The sequence below is a fragment of the Chrysochloris asiatica genome, unplaced genomic scaffold (genome assembly GCF_000296735.1).
Source record: "Chrysochloris asiatica unplaced genomic scaffold, ChrAsi1.0 scaffold00215, whole genome shotgun sequence".
Taxonomy (NCBI): Eukaryota; Metazoa; Chordata; class Mammalia; order Afrosoricida; family Chrysochloridae; genus Chrysochloris; species Chrysochloris asiatica.
This window is the reverse complement of record NW_006408733.1, coordinates 1583909-1593348: the sequence shown is the minus strand read 5'-3', so window position 1 is coordinate 1593348 and position 9440 is coordinate 1583909. Positions and strand designations below refer to the sequence as shown.

At 38.1% G+C, this 9440-nt stretch overlaps 1 protein-coding gene across 1 annotated transcript in view; it reads right to left on the bottom strand.

Moving 5' to 3' along the window:
* FSTL4 (follistatin-like 4) overlaps window positions 1–9440 on the bottom strand; it is a 676535-nt gene that overhangs the window by 395116 nt on the left and 271979 nt on the right. The window lies entirely within an intron of this gene.

The following is a 9440-nucleotide window of genomic DNA, read 5'->3' as shown; positions in this document are numbered from 1 at the left end:
GGTGCACAATTCAACTCAAAACAGAACAGGCCACCATTTCCATTGATTAGTAACAGCTCTTTATATAATAAATTTTTCCGTAACACCAACAATTTTCCTATAGGTTTTCATTTGCTTTATGACATTCAAAAGTTAAAGAATTTATGCTATCAAATATATCAACTATTTCCCTATACATACCTTCCTTTTCTGTTATGGTTTGAAAGATCTTACTCATCTGGATAAAAGCCTATCAACATCTACCCAAATTTATTTGAGATCTCTTATGGTTTTATATATTTTATTTAACTTTTTAAATCACATTTTCCTCGTTTCTGTAGAACATGGTATACCAGTCTCATAAAATATTTTGTGGACAGACAAGTAATTCTGGTAGCAGTTATATTGATATTCCCTCTTGGAAACTCTACTGCACAATAGCACAGCATTTTTGAAAAGCCCTGTAATAACAAGGTCTACTTGGTTTAACACAGTGTTTCCTAGTTTTATGTGATCAGAGAACCTTTTCCTGTTATAAGTATTAATGTTCTTATAAAAGTGTCTTGGAACAAATGTTTTCAAAGAGTCATTTTGTCCAACTAGAATTATATATCAACCATTTTAAAACAAATATTAAATCAGCATTTGAAAAGAATCTATCCCTTTCTTATAGTATTGAAATACTGTCTTTATATTAGTAATATGTATCCTAAGCTTTGTTTCTGGCCTTTCTGGTCAGTTCCATTGTTATGCTAAAGCCTCATGCAACACTTGTGCTTTTATTTTACTTTCTATTTCTAATAGTAATGGCTGATGTTGTGTTATTTGGTACATAAAGCTATATGGCCCCTGTATCTTTTCTTTATGGATTTCCTTTGCATAAACTGACCTCCCTTTATCTCTTTTAATGTTTTTACCTTGAATTCTATTTGTCTTGAGAATTGCTGCCCTTGCTATTTTATTTATGTGTTTGACTAGTAGGTCTTTATCTACCCTTTTTCCTTTAACTTCTTTGTGTCATTTGGTTTTATGTGTATGCCTTTCATTCTCTCATTTGTCAAAAATCCATTGAGTACTTCCTACATGCCAAGTGTTAGGCAATGGATTATAAGGGTGATTATAAAACAAATATGGTACTGAACTTCTTAGTTGTCTAGTGCCACTGTAAGAGAAACACAACCAGTGGATGACTATAATAAACAGACATTTATTCCAGACTAAAAGTCCAAATTCAGTTCACTAACTCTAGGGGAAGCCTTTCTCTATAGGTTCCTGGGGAAGGTCTCTGTCACTTTTCAATTACTGTTGGCCTGGCATCCCTTAGAGATCTCTATATATGTTGGCTTCAATCTTCTCCGATATCTAGGAGGTTCTTAGCACTGGGACACTGGATCCAAGAGACATGCTCTACTCCTAGCTCTTCTTTCTTAGTGATTGTTAGGTCTTTCTGTTCTGCTGGCTTCTCTCTCCTTTTAACTCTTGTAAGATAACAGGTAACAAAGATGACATCCCAGGGAAACTCCCCTTTACATCAAATCAGGGCTCTGATCTGACTATGGGTGGTGTCTATCACCATAATTCCCTTACAACTGACTGACTGCTCGATCATGTCGGATCACAACATGGATGGTGATTGCACCATCACACAACTGTTAAATTGCATCATTACACAATTGCCAAACAATTGAGAATTATGACCCTGCCAAATTGGCACATATATATTTTTTTAAGTTTTATTGTGACTTGAGTGATCATTTACATGGGAGAACATCAGCTTTACACTCATCCTATTGTATTTTGTTTCAATGCAATTACAATCCTTTCCATGCATCATCATTCAACAGTATTTACTTCTATTCCATTTTTTTTTTTGGATGTACACCCAAACACTCAGGAACATATAATTATTGAAACAACCAAAGGGCATACCCTGCAAGCCAGATGATAGCACACAGCCCCTTTCCGTCTCCCTCCATGATTCTAGAGTCCCCAGCCGCTCTAACTCTCCACATCATCATCTCTGCCTCCATCTCTGGCATCACTGCTTCTCTGAATAGGGTCCCACACTCTGCTCTCGCTCGTCTCCTTTTATGGTCCCAGGGTCCTCCGCTTCTGGACTACAAGATCAACGATTCCCCTCTTTTTATTACAAAATGTCTACCTTTACATTTGCAACTATCACAGTCAATCCTGATAACAACTACTCACTATTGAACCACAAGAGTCTTATCCCCATCTCCTTTCACCAGTCCCATCTAGACAGGTTGAAAACCACTCAGAGGAGAGTCTACCTTCCCCCACACTTTCTGAAACTAAACTCCCTCTTGAAAACTTGTAAGCCAGTCACTTTGTGCCTTTATAGCCACCCCATTTTAGGTAGCCAATGTCTAAATTGCCCATCCCTATCAACCCTGTGTGCAGAAAGGGTGGGAATGATCCTTGCTGTGAAGATTTATTCACTCTTTTAAGCTACTACATCCATAAGTATAAGACAAATTCTTTGAATTGTAGTGGGTTACAATTTTTTTCCCTCTTCTTCCTTCCTCTAGTCTAGGTCTGATCATCCAGCCATTGAAGCTAGGTCAAATGGGTATGATCTGCAAGTATGGGTATTCTTATACATCTCCCCTCACTTCATATCAGCTGGGTACTTCACTTTCCACTCTAGCCCTATGTGGCTATGTCCCCGTCCATGGGCTCAGGAGTCCCCAGGTCTCACCATACTTCTGGCTAACCAGATCCCACTCCATGTTGATGGGAGACTTTTGCCATGGTCAGACTTAGCCCACATCTTCATTGCTGCTTTCTCCACACTTGCCCTCACTGGTAGACCAATGAGGTTGCCAGCAAGATTACATGCCCGCTCATGTATTCCCTTTGAGTTTCAGTCTTGGAAGGAGATTTGCCCTGAAGGGACTTGTTTGCCTTGATGGCTCCCCAGTGAGCAATTTACTTGTTCTTGTGGTAGTCAATCAGACTGCCATTTTTGTTTTTTATTTTTTCTGCTGGTGTTTCAATAAGTATCTTCTGTGCCTCTAGCTGATCCAGGCTGGTCTGCTTGTCTTTTTGAGTGGAAATTTCTTACCTCAGAAGATTCTGGATGGAGATCAGGATTCCACTAAGGTCTTATACACTGCAAAGGCTCCTCAAGAAACTTCTTTCACTGGGCAAGTTCTAGCACCCCTTTTAGGTATTCCAATCACTTATAGGCTGAAGACAGCTTATAAGGTTTCTATATTCATGTTTCTGGCTATTCCTTTTTCTCCCCCTCAAGTGTCTATTTTACAATAGTAGGTAAGGGAAACCAAGATTCTAAGATAGTCAAGCATCTTAACATTATTTCCCTTCTTTCACCCATTCAGACTATGCCTTAATCCCTGTATCACAGAGCCCTGTTGTTCCAAGGTTGAGCACACATCACTATTTACCTCTGTTCCATTTAGCCCATGTAAACATGCCTACATGTTCTCCTGCCTTGTTCTTCCATTACCCTCCCCCTTCTTGTGTATTGCTCTGCCAACACCCGAACTATCTTGTGTCTATTCCCTACCCCGTGCTCTATCTTCCCATCTGTCCCTTCACCCCCACCCCACCCCCAGTAACCAACAAAGAATTTTTTTTTCCTTTTAGTGTGGGTATTTTTTTTTTTAAAGCTTTTACAGTAATGGTCATATGCAGTATTTCTCTTTTTGTGACTGACTAATTTCACTCAACATAATGTCCTCAAGGTTCATCCATGTTATATGGTGGCTTACATCTTCTTCCTTGTTATTCTTCAAGGTAGCATAATATTCCACTGTGTGGGTATACCAAAGTTTGTTGATCCATTCTTCCATTGATGGGCACTTAGACTGTTTCCATCTTTTTCCTATTATAAATAATGTTGCTATAAACATTGGTGGCACATATTTTTGAGGAACACAATTCAATCCATGATACTGTCATAGAAATCCAAGTGCAGTGTAGATGATATATCTTAGTCAATAATTTCATAAAAATATATAAGACAACAGTGGTGGTATATCTTTTATGGTATATGACATTATGAGACATTAGGTACCACCACTTGTCTGTCAGCTTTTCTTGCTGTGGTGGCTTGCATGTTGCTGTGATGTTGGGAGCATCACACCAGGGTCACCAATGGTGGACAGATTACACTGGAATTTCCAGCCTAAGAGAAACTAGGATGGAGGAGAGGTGGACCACTTAAGAATAGTTAACTATTGAAAACCTTATGAACAGCAGTGGAACACTGTTAGATATAGTGACAGAAGATTAGCCCCACAAGTTGGAATGCACACAAAGTATGACTGAGAGTTGAACCGACTCCATGGCACATAACAACAACAACAACAACAACAACAACATGTATCAGTGAACTGAAATGGACTGGTACTGGCCAATTTGAATTGGATAAATATATCATTTACTATGCCAGGAATGACAGACTGAAGAGGAATGGTGTCATATTCAGTGTCAAAAAGAGAATCTCAAGATCTATCTTGATGTACTATGTTTTCTGTGAAAGGATAATAGCCATACGCCTACAAGGAAGACCAGTTAATACTACTAATTCAAATTTACATACTGATCATTAAAATCAGTGATGATGAATTTGAATAACTCAACCAACTTCTTCATTCTGAAATTTATCAAAAATGTAACCAAGATGCACTGATGATTACTGGTGATTTCATTGTAAAAGTTGGAGACTAAGAAGAAGGATCTGTAGCTGGAAAATATGGCCTTGATGATACAAATGATATTGGAGATTGCATGATGGAAATTTGCAAGACCAATGACTTATTCATTGAAATACCTTTTTTAGACTACATAAAAGACTACTTTACAGGTGGACCTTAAGAAATAGAAGACACAGGAGTTATGCTGTGCAAATAATCTGAGAAGCTGGGTTATATGAAGCAAAACGTGGCATCAGGATTGGAGGAAGACTCATTAACAACCCGTGATATGCAGATGATACAACCTTGCATGCTGAAAGTGAAGAGGACTTAAAACATTTACTTATGAAGATCAAAGAGCACAGCCTTCGAAGTGGATTACATCTCAATGTAAAGAAAACAAAAATCCTCACCACTGGACCAATAAACAACATTCTTATCAATGGAGAAAAGATTGAAGTTGTCAAGGACTTCATTCTTCTTGGATCAACTATCAATACTCATGGAAGCAGCAGTCAAGAAATCAAAGATGTCAGTTTGAGGACTAAAGTGTGCCTGACACAAATCATAGTATTTTCAATTGTTTCATATTCACATGAAAGTTGGACAATGAATAAGGAAGACCATAGAAGAACTGATACACTTTAATCATGGTGTTGGTGAAGACTATTGAAAGTTCCATGGACTGCCAGAAGGACAAACAAATCTGTCTTTGAAGAAATAAAACCGGAATGCTCTCTTGAGGATGGCAAGACTTTATCTTTTGTACTTTCAATATATTATCAGGAGGGATAAGTCCCTAGAGAAGGACATCATGGAGGGTCAGCAAAAAAGATGAAGATTCTTCACAAAATCTATTTACACAGTGCAGCACCAATGGGCTCTGACATAGTAACAATGTGGGGATAGTGTAGGACTGGGCAGTTTTTTATTCAGTTATACATAAGGTCGCTATGAATAGGAACCAACTTGATGGCAGCTATCAACTAAGTGTTATAAAAGATTAATATTGGATGATCCCATTTAGTTTTGTGGAGTGTTTAGGAAAGACTTTACTAAAGAAGGGACATTTAGGCTCAGATCTTTACAATGTGTCAGTTAACTAGGTTGGGGATGATATTAGGAGGATTCCAGATGGAAGACCACCTGTGGCATGAGGGACCTTTTTTTTTTTCACTGTTGAAATAAAAGTTTATTTAAATATTTCTAGATTTCTCTTAAAATTTTTTAAAGTTTTATTTGTGGATTGAGTAATAGTTTACACAAGAGAACATTGGTTTAATACCATCATTTCATTATAATGATTGTATCTCCTCCATGCATCATCATTCAACAGTTATTTGTTTCTATTCCCTCTGTTTTGTTTTGTTTTGTTCCCTTGGTGCGGGAGTGTACACAAAAACACTTAGGAATATACAATAATTTAAACAACCAAAGGACACATTTTGCAAACCTGCCTCCTGGCTGCCAGCACTCATTCTTTCTCTTTCCATGAGTCTAGAGTCCTCTCTCCTTGTCTCTCTCTCTCCATCTCTGGTGTTGCTGCTTCTCTGTATAGGGTCCCATATTCTGCTTGTGGTTTCCTCCCTTGATGGTCCTAGGGTCCTCTGTTTCTGGACTGTAAGATTAACTACTCTCCTGTTTTTGTTACAAAACTTCTATCTTTAGTTGTAATGGTCACAATTAGTCATGATAACAGTTATTCACTATTGAATCATAAGAATTTTAAACCCATCTCTTTTCACCACACTTGTCTAGACAAGATGAAAACTATTCAGTGGGGACTCTACCTGGCACGAAGGAGCTTTTTACCAGAGAGTGTGGCTAGGCCTGAAGAACCAGGAAAACATGATGTGAATCATGATGAGAATTTAAGCCTTTATTCTAGAAGCAATGGGAAGTTACTTAAGAAAACTTGAGGCTCAGGATTTATAATTAGTGGTATACTGGAGACAGCTGTTCACCAGAGCATATTTTGCAGGTCTCTTCTCAACTCTTAAGGAACTCTGGTAGCGTAGTGGTTACGAATAGGGCTGCAAACGGCAAGGTCAGCAGTTCAAAACCACCAGCTGTTCCGTGGGAGAAAGATGAGGTTTTCTGCTCCCATAAAGATTTACAACCTCGGAAACCCTGTCTGTACAGGGTTGCTATGAGTTGGAACTGACTCCAAGGCACATACCAACAACTTCTTACCTCTTGGTTTGGTGGCATCACTGAACTTGTAGAGTGAAATAGCCCATGGAGGTGGTATTTATATCATGGAAATTGGCAAACACTATAAATCAGGGCTCCTCTACCCTCTGGAGGGGAATGCAAGATCAGCACTGGACTCCTGGTTTGGCACTGTAGGATCAGAATTTGAGTGTGAACAATAAGGTCGGTGGTTCAAATCCAGCAGCCTCTCCTCTCCTCCTCAGAAACCCTATATAGAATTGCCTTAAGTCAGAACCGACTGGATGACACTTAAAACTCCCCTCTGGAGAGCTGTCTTTTTTTTTTTTTTAAACATTAACCAGCATATCACTGATTAACATAAGCTCTAATTATGTGTTGAAAAGAAATTACTTTCATTTCTGGGTGGAAAACAAATTTCAGGGGAACAGGGAAACTAGTTACAAGGTGATTCTGATAATTTGATGGAGAAATAACTGTGCTCTGAATTAGAGTAGTTATAGCTGAGATGGAGAGAAGCCGGTGAATTTGAAACACATAAAGATTTAAATCCAACAAGGTTTAGTGATAGATTGGATTGGGTAGTTACAGGAAAAATAGGTGATGAAGATGACTGAGTTATTTGGCTTGTGGTACTGGAGAGCTAGTGCTACCACTGGCTGAGATACAAACACTGGTTGACTAGCAATTTTTTTCCCAAAGTTAAATATTTGTATTGATAATCAGGGAGATAGCAGTTGTAAATATAAATACACTTAGCAGTAGAGTTCCAAACTACATACACCATAAAATGGCAGAATCAAAGGGGAAAATAAACAATTCAACCAAAATTATTAAAGTTCACAATACTACCTTTGTGGGAATTAGGATAATGTCACCTAAAGTTTTCCATGCCCTAGTGGTTATGAATCGGACTGCTAATCTCACAGTCAGCAGTTTGAAACTACCAGCTGTTCCATGGGAGAAAGATGAGGCTTTCTGCTCCTGTAAAGAGTTACAGCCTCGGAAACACTGTGCAGGGTCGCTATGAGTCAGAACCGACTCCATGGCACATCACAACAACAACAATCCCTAAAGCCTATGAATATGTTAATTTTTAAAACTTCTATTCACTTTATTATTCTATTTTTACACTTACAAAACAAATATACACATATATTCATTTAAATGTCCATAGAGCACATTCTGCCAGCCAGCCTCCTGCCCACAGGCACACATTTTTTCTCAGGCCATGGGCCTAGAGCCCACAATTGCTCTGTCTCTTGACCGGCAATTTTTTGGTTTTATTTTTCACTTTCTAGAAGGAGAGATTGTGATGAGGAAAGACTATGAATTTCGATGTGGACATTTATGAGTTTGAATTGTTTGTGAGAGACTCAAGTGAAGTGCCAAGTAAGAAGTTGGATTTACAGACCTAGAAATCAGAGCAGGCATCTGAGTAGGAGCTACAGATATGAGCTTCATAGTATTGGGTAGTAGTTGAAATTTTGGGCATTAGTAAGGTGGAGGGTCAGAGAAAAAGAGGAAGACCCCCAACAAGTTGGACTGGCCAAGTGGCAGCATTGATGGACTCAAGAGTGGCAACAGTAGTGACGTTGGTCTAGGATTGGGCAGTGTTTCGTTCTGCTGTGCATAAGGTGGCTATGAGTCGGTACCGACTCGATGGCACCTAACAACAACAACAAAGGTCACTTAAGAAAAGAATACAGATGAAAATAGAAGATAATCTAAGACTGAATCTCTGAGGTTAGCTCTTGAGGAATAAACTTTAAAGAGCCAACATTTTATGCAAACAGTATACAATTTGGTTGTGTTTTTAAAAACAACTCGAGAGTCTTTGTCTTTATGTTGAGGTGTTTTTCTTTTAATTCCCCCATCCTTATTATTTGTCTTATTAATGTTTCCTTATTTTTTCTCTTTTCTATTCATGTATGTATGTATGCATGAGTATTTGTACATATGTACGTATGCCTTCTGTTCCAATTCTTTTCCTTTTTTAAAAAGTAGCTTACAATTTATAATTAATGCACTATGATATCTAACTCTAGGTGTACATGCTGAATTCTATAGTGGAGTGGTTTGGAACTTCTTGAGTCATTTTTCTGTAACAGTTTCTTTTCCTGAGTCATTTTCATTCATTTATCAACTAGGTAGAGTTCTGACTTAAAACACTTTATTTTTTATAAGAGAAGGCAGGAGGATGGCTTGTAGCTGAACTCTTGTATATCTCAGAAGGTCTTTCTCTTGTCTTTGCAAAGAAACAACATCTAGTCAGAATACAACATTCTTGTATCATAACCTTTTGTTCTCAAAACTCTCCAACACTATTCCATTATCTTCTGGTATTCAATGTTTGCAGACAAAAAGCCTTGAATTTGATTTTGAGTTTTCTTCCAAGATGCTAGTAGAATTTGTATTTGGACTGCTTATCCTACAGCACCACACATAGTTGCAAGGTTGATGGTTCAAACCCACCAGTCACCCATACAGGGTCTCTATGAGTTGGAACCAACTGGATGACACTTAACAAAAACAACAATGTACATATGTGTATGTGTGTGTATATATATATATGTTGTTGTTGTTGTTGTTGTTTTGCTGTTTTGC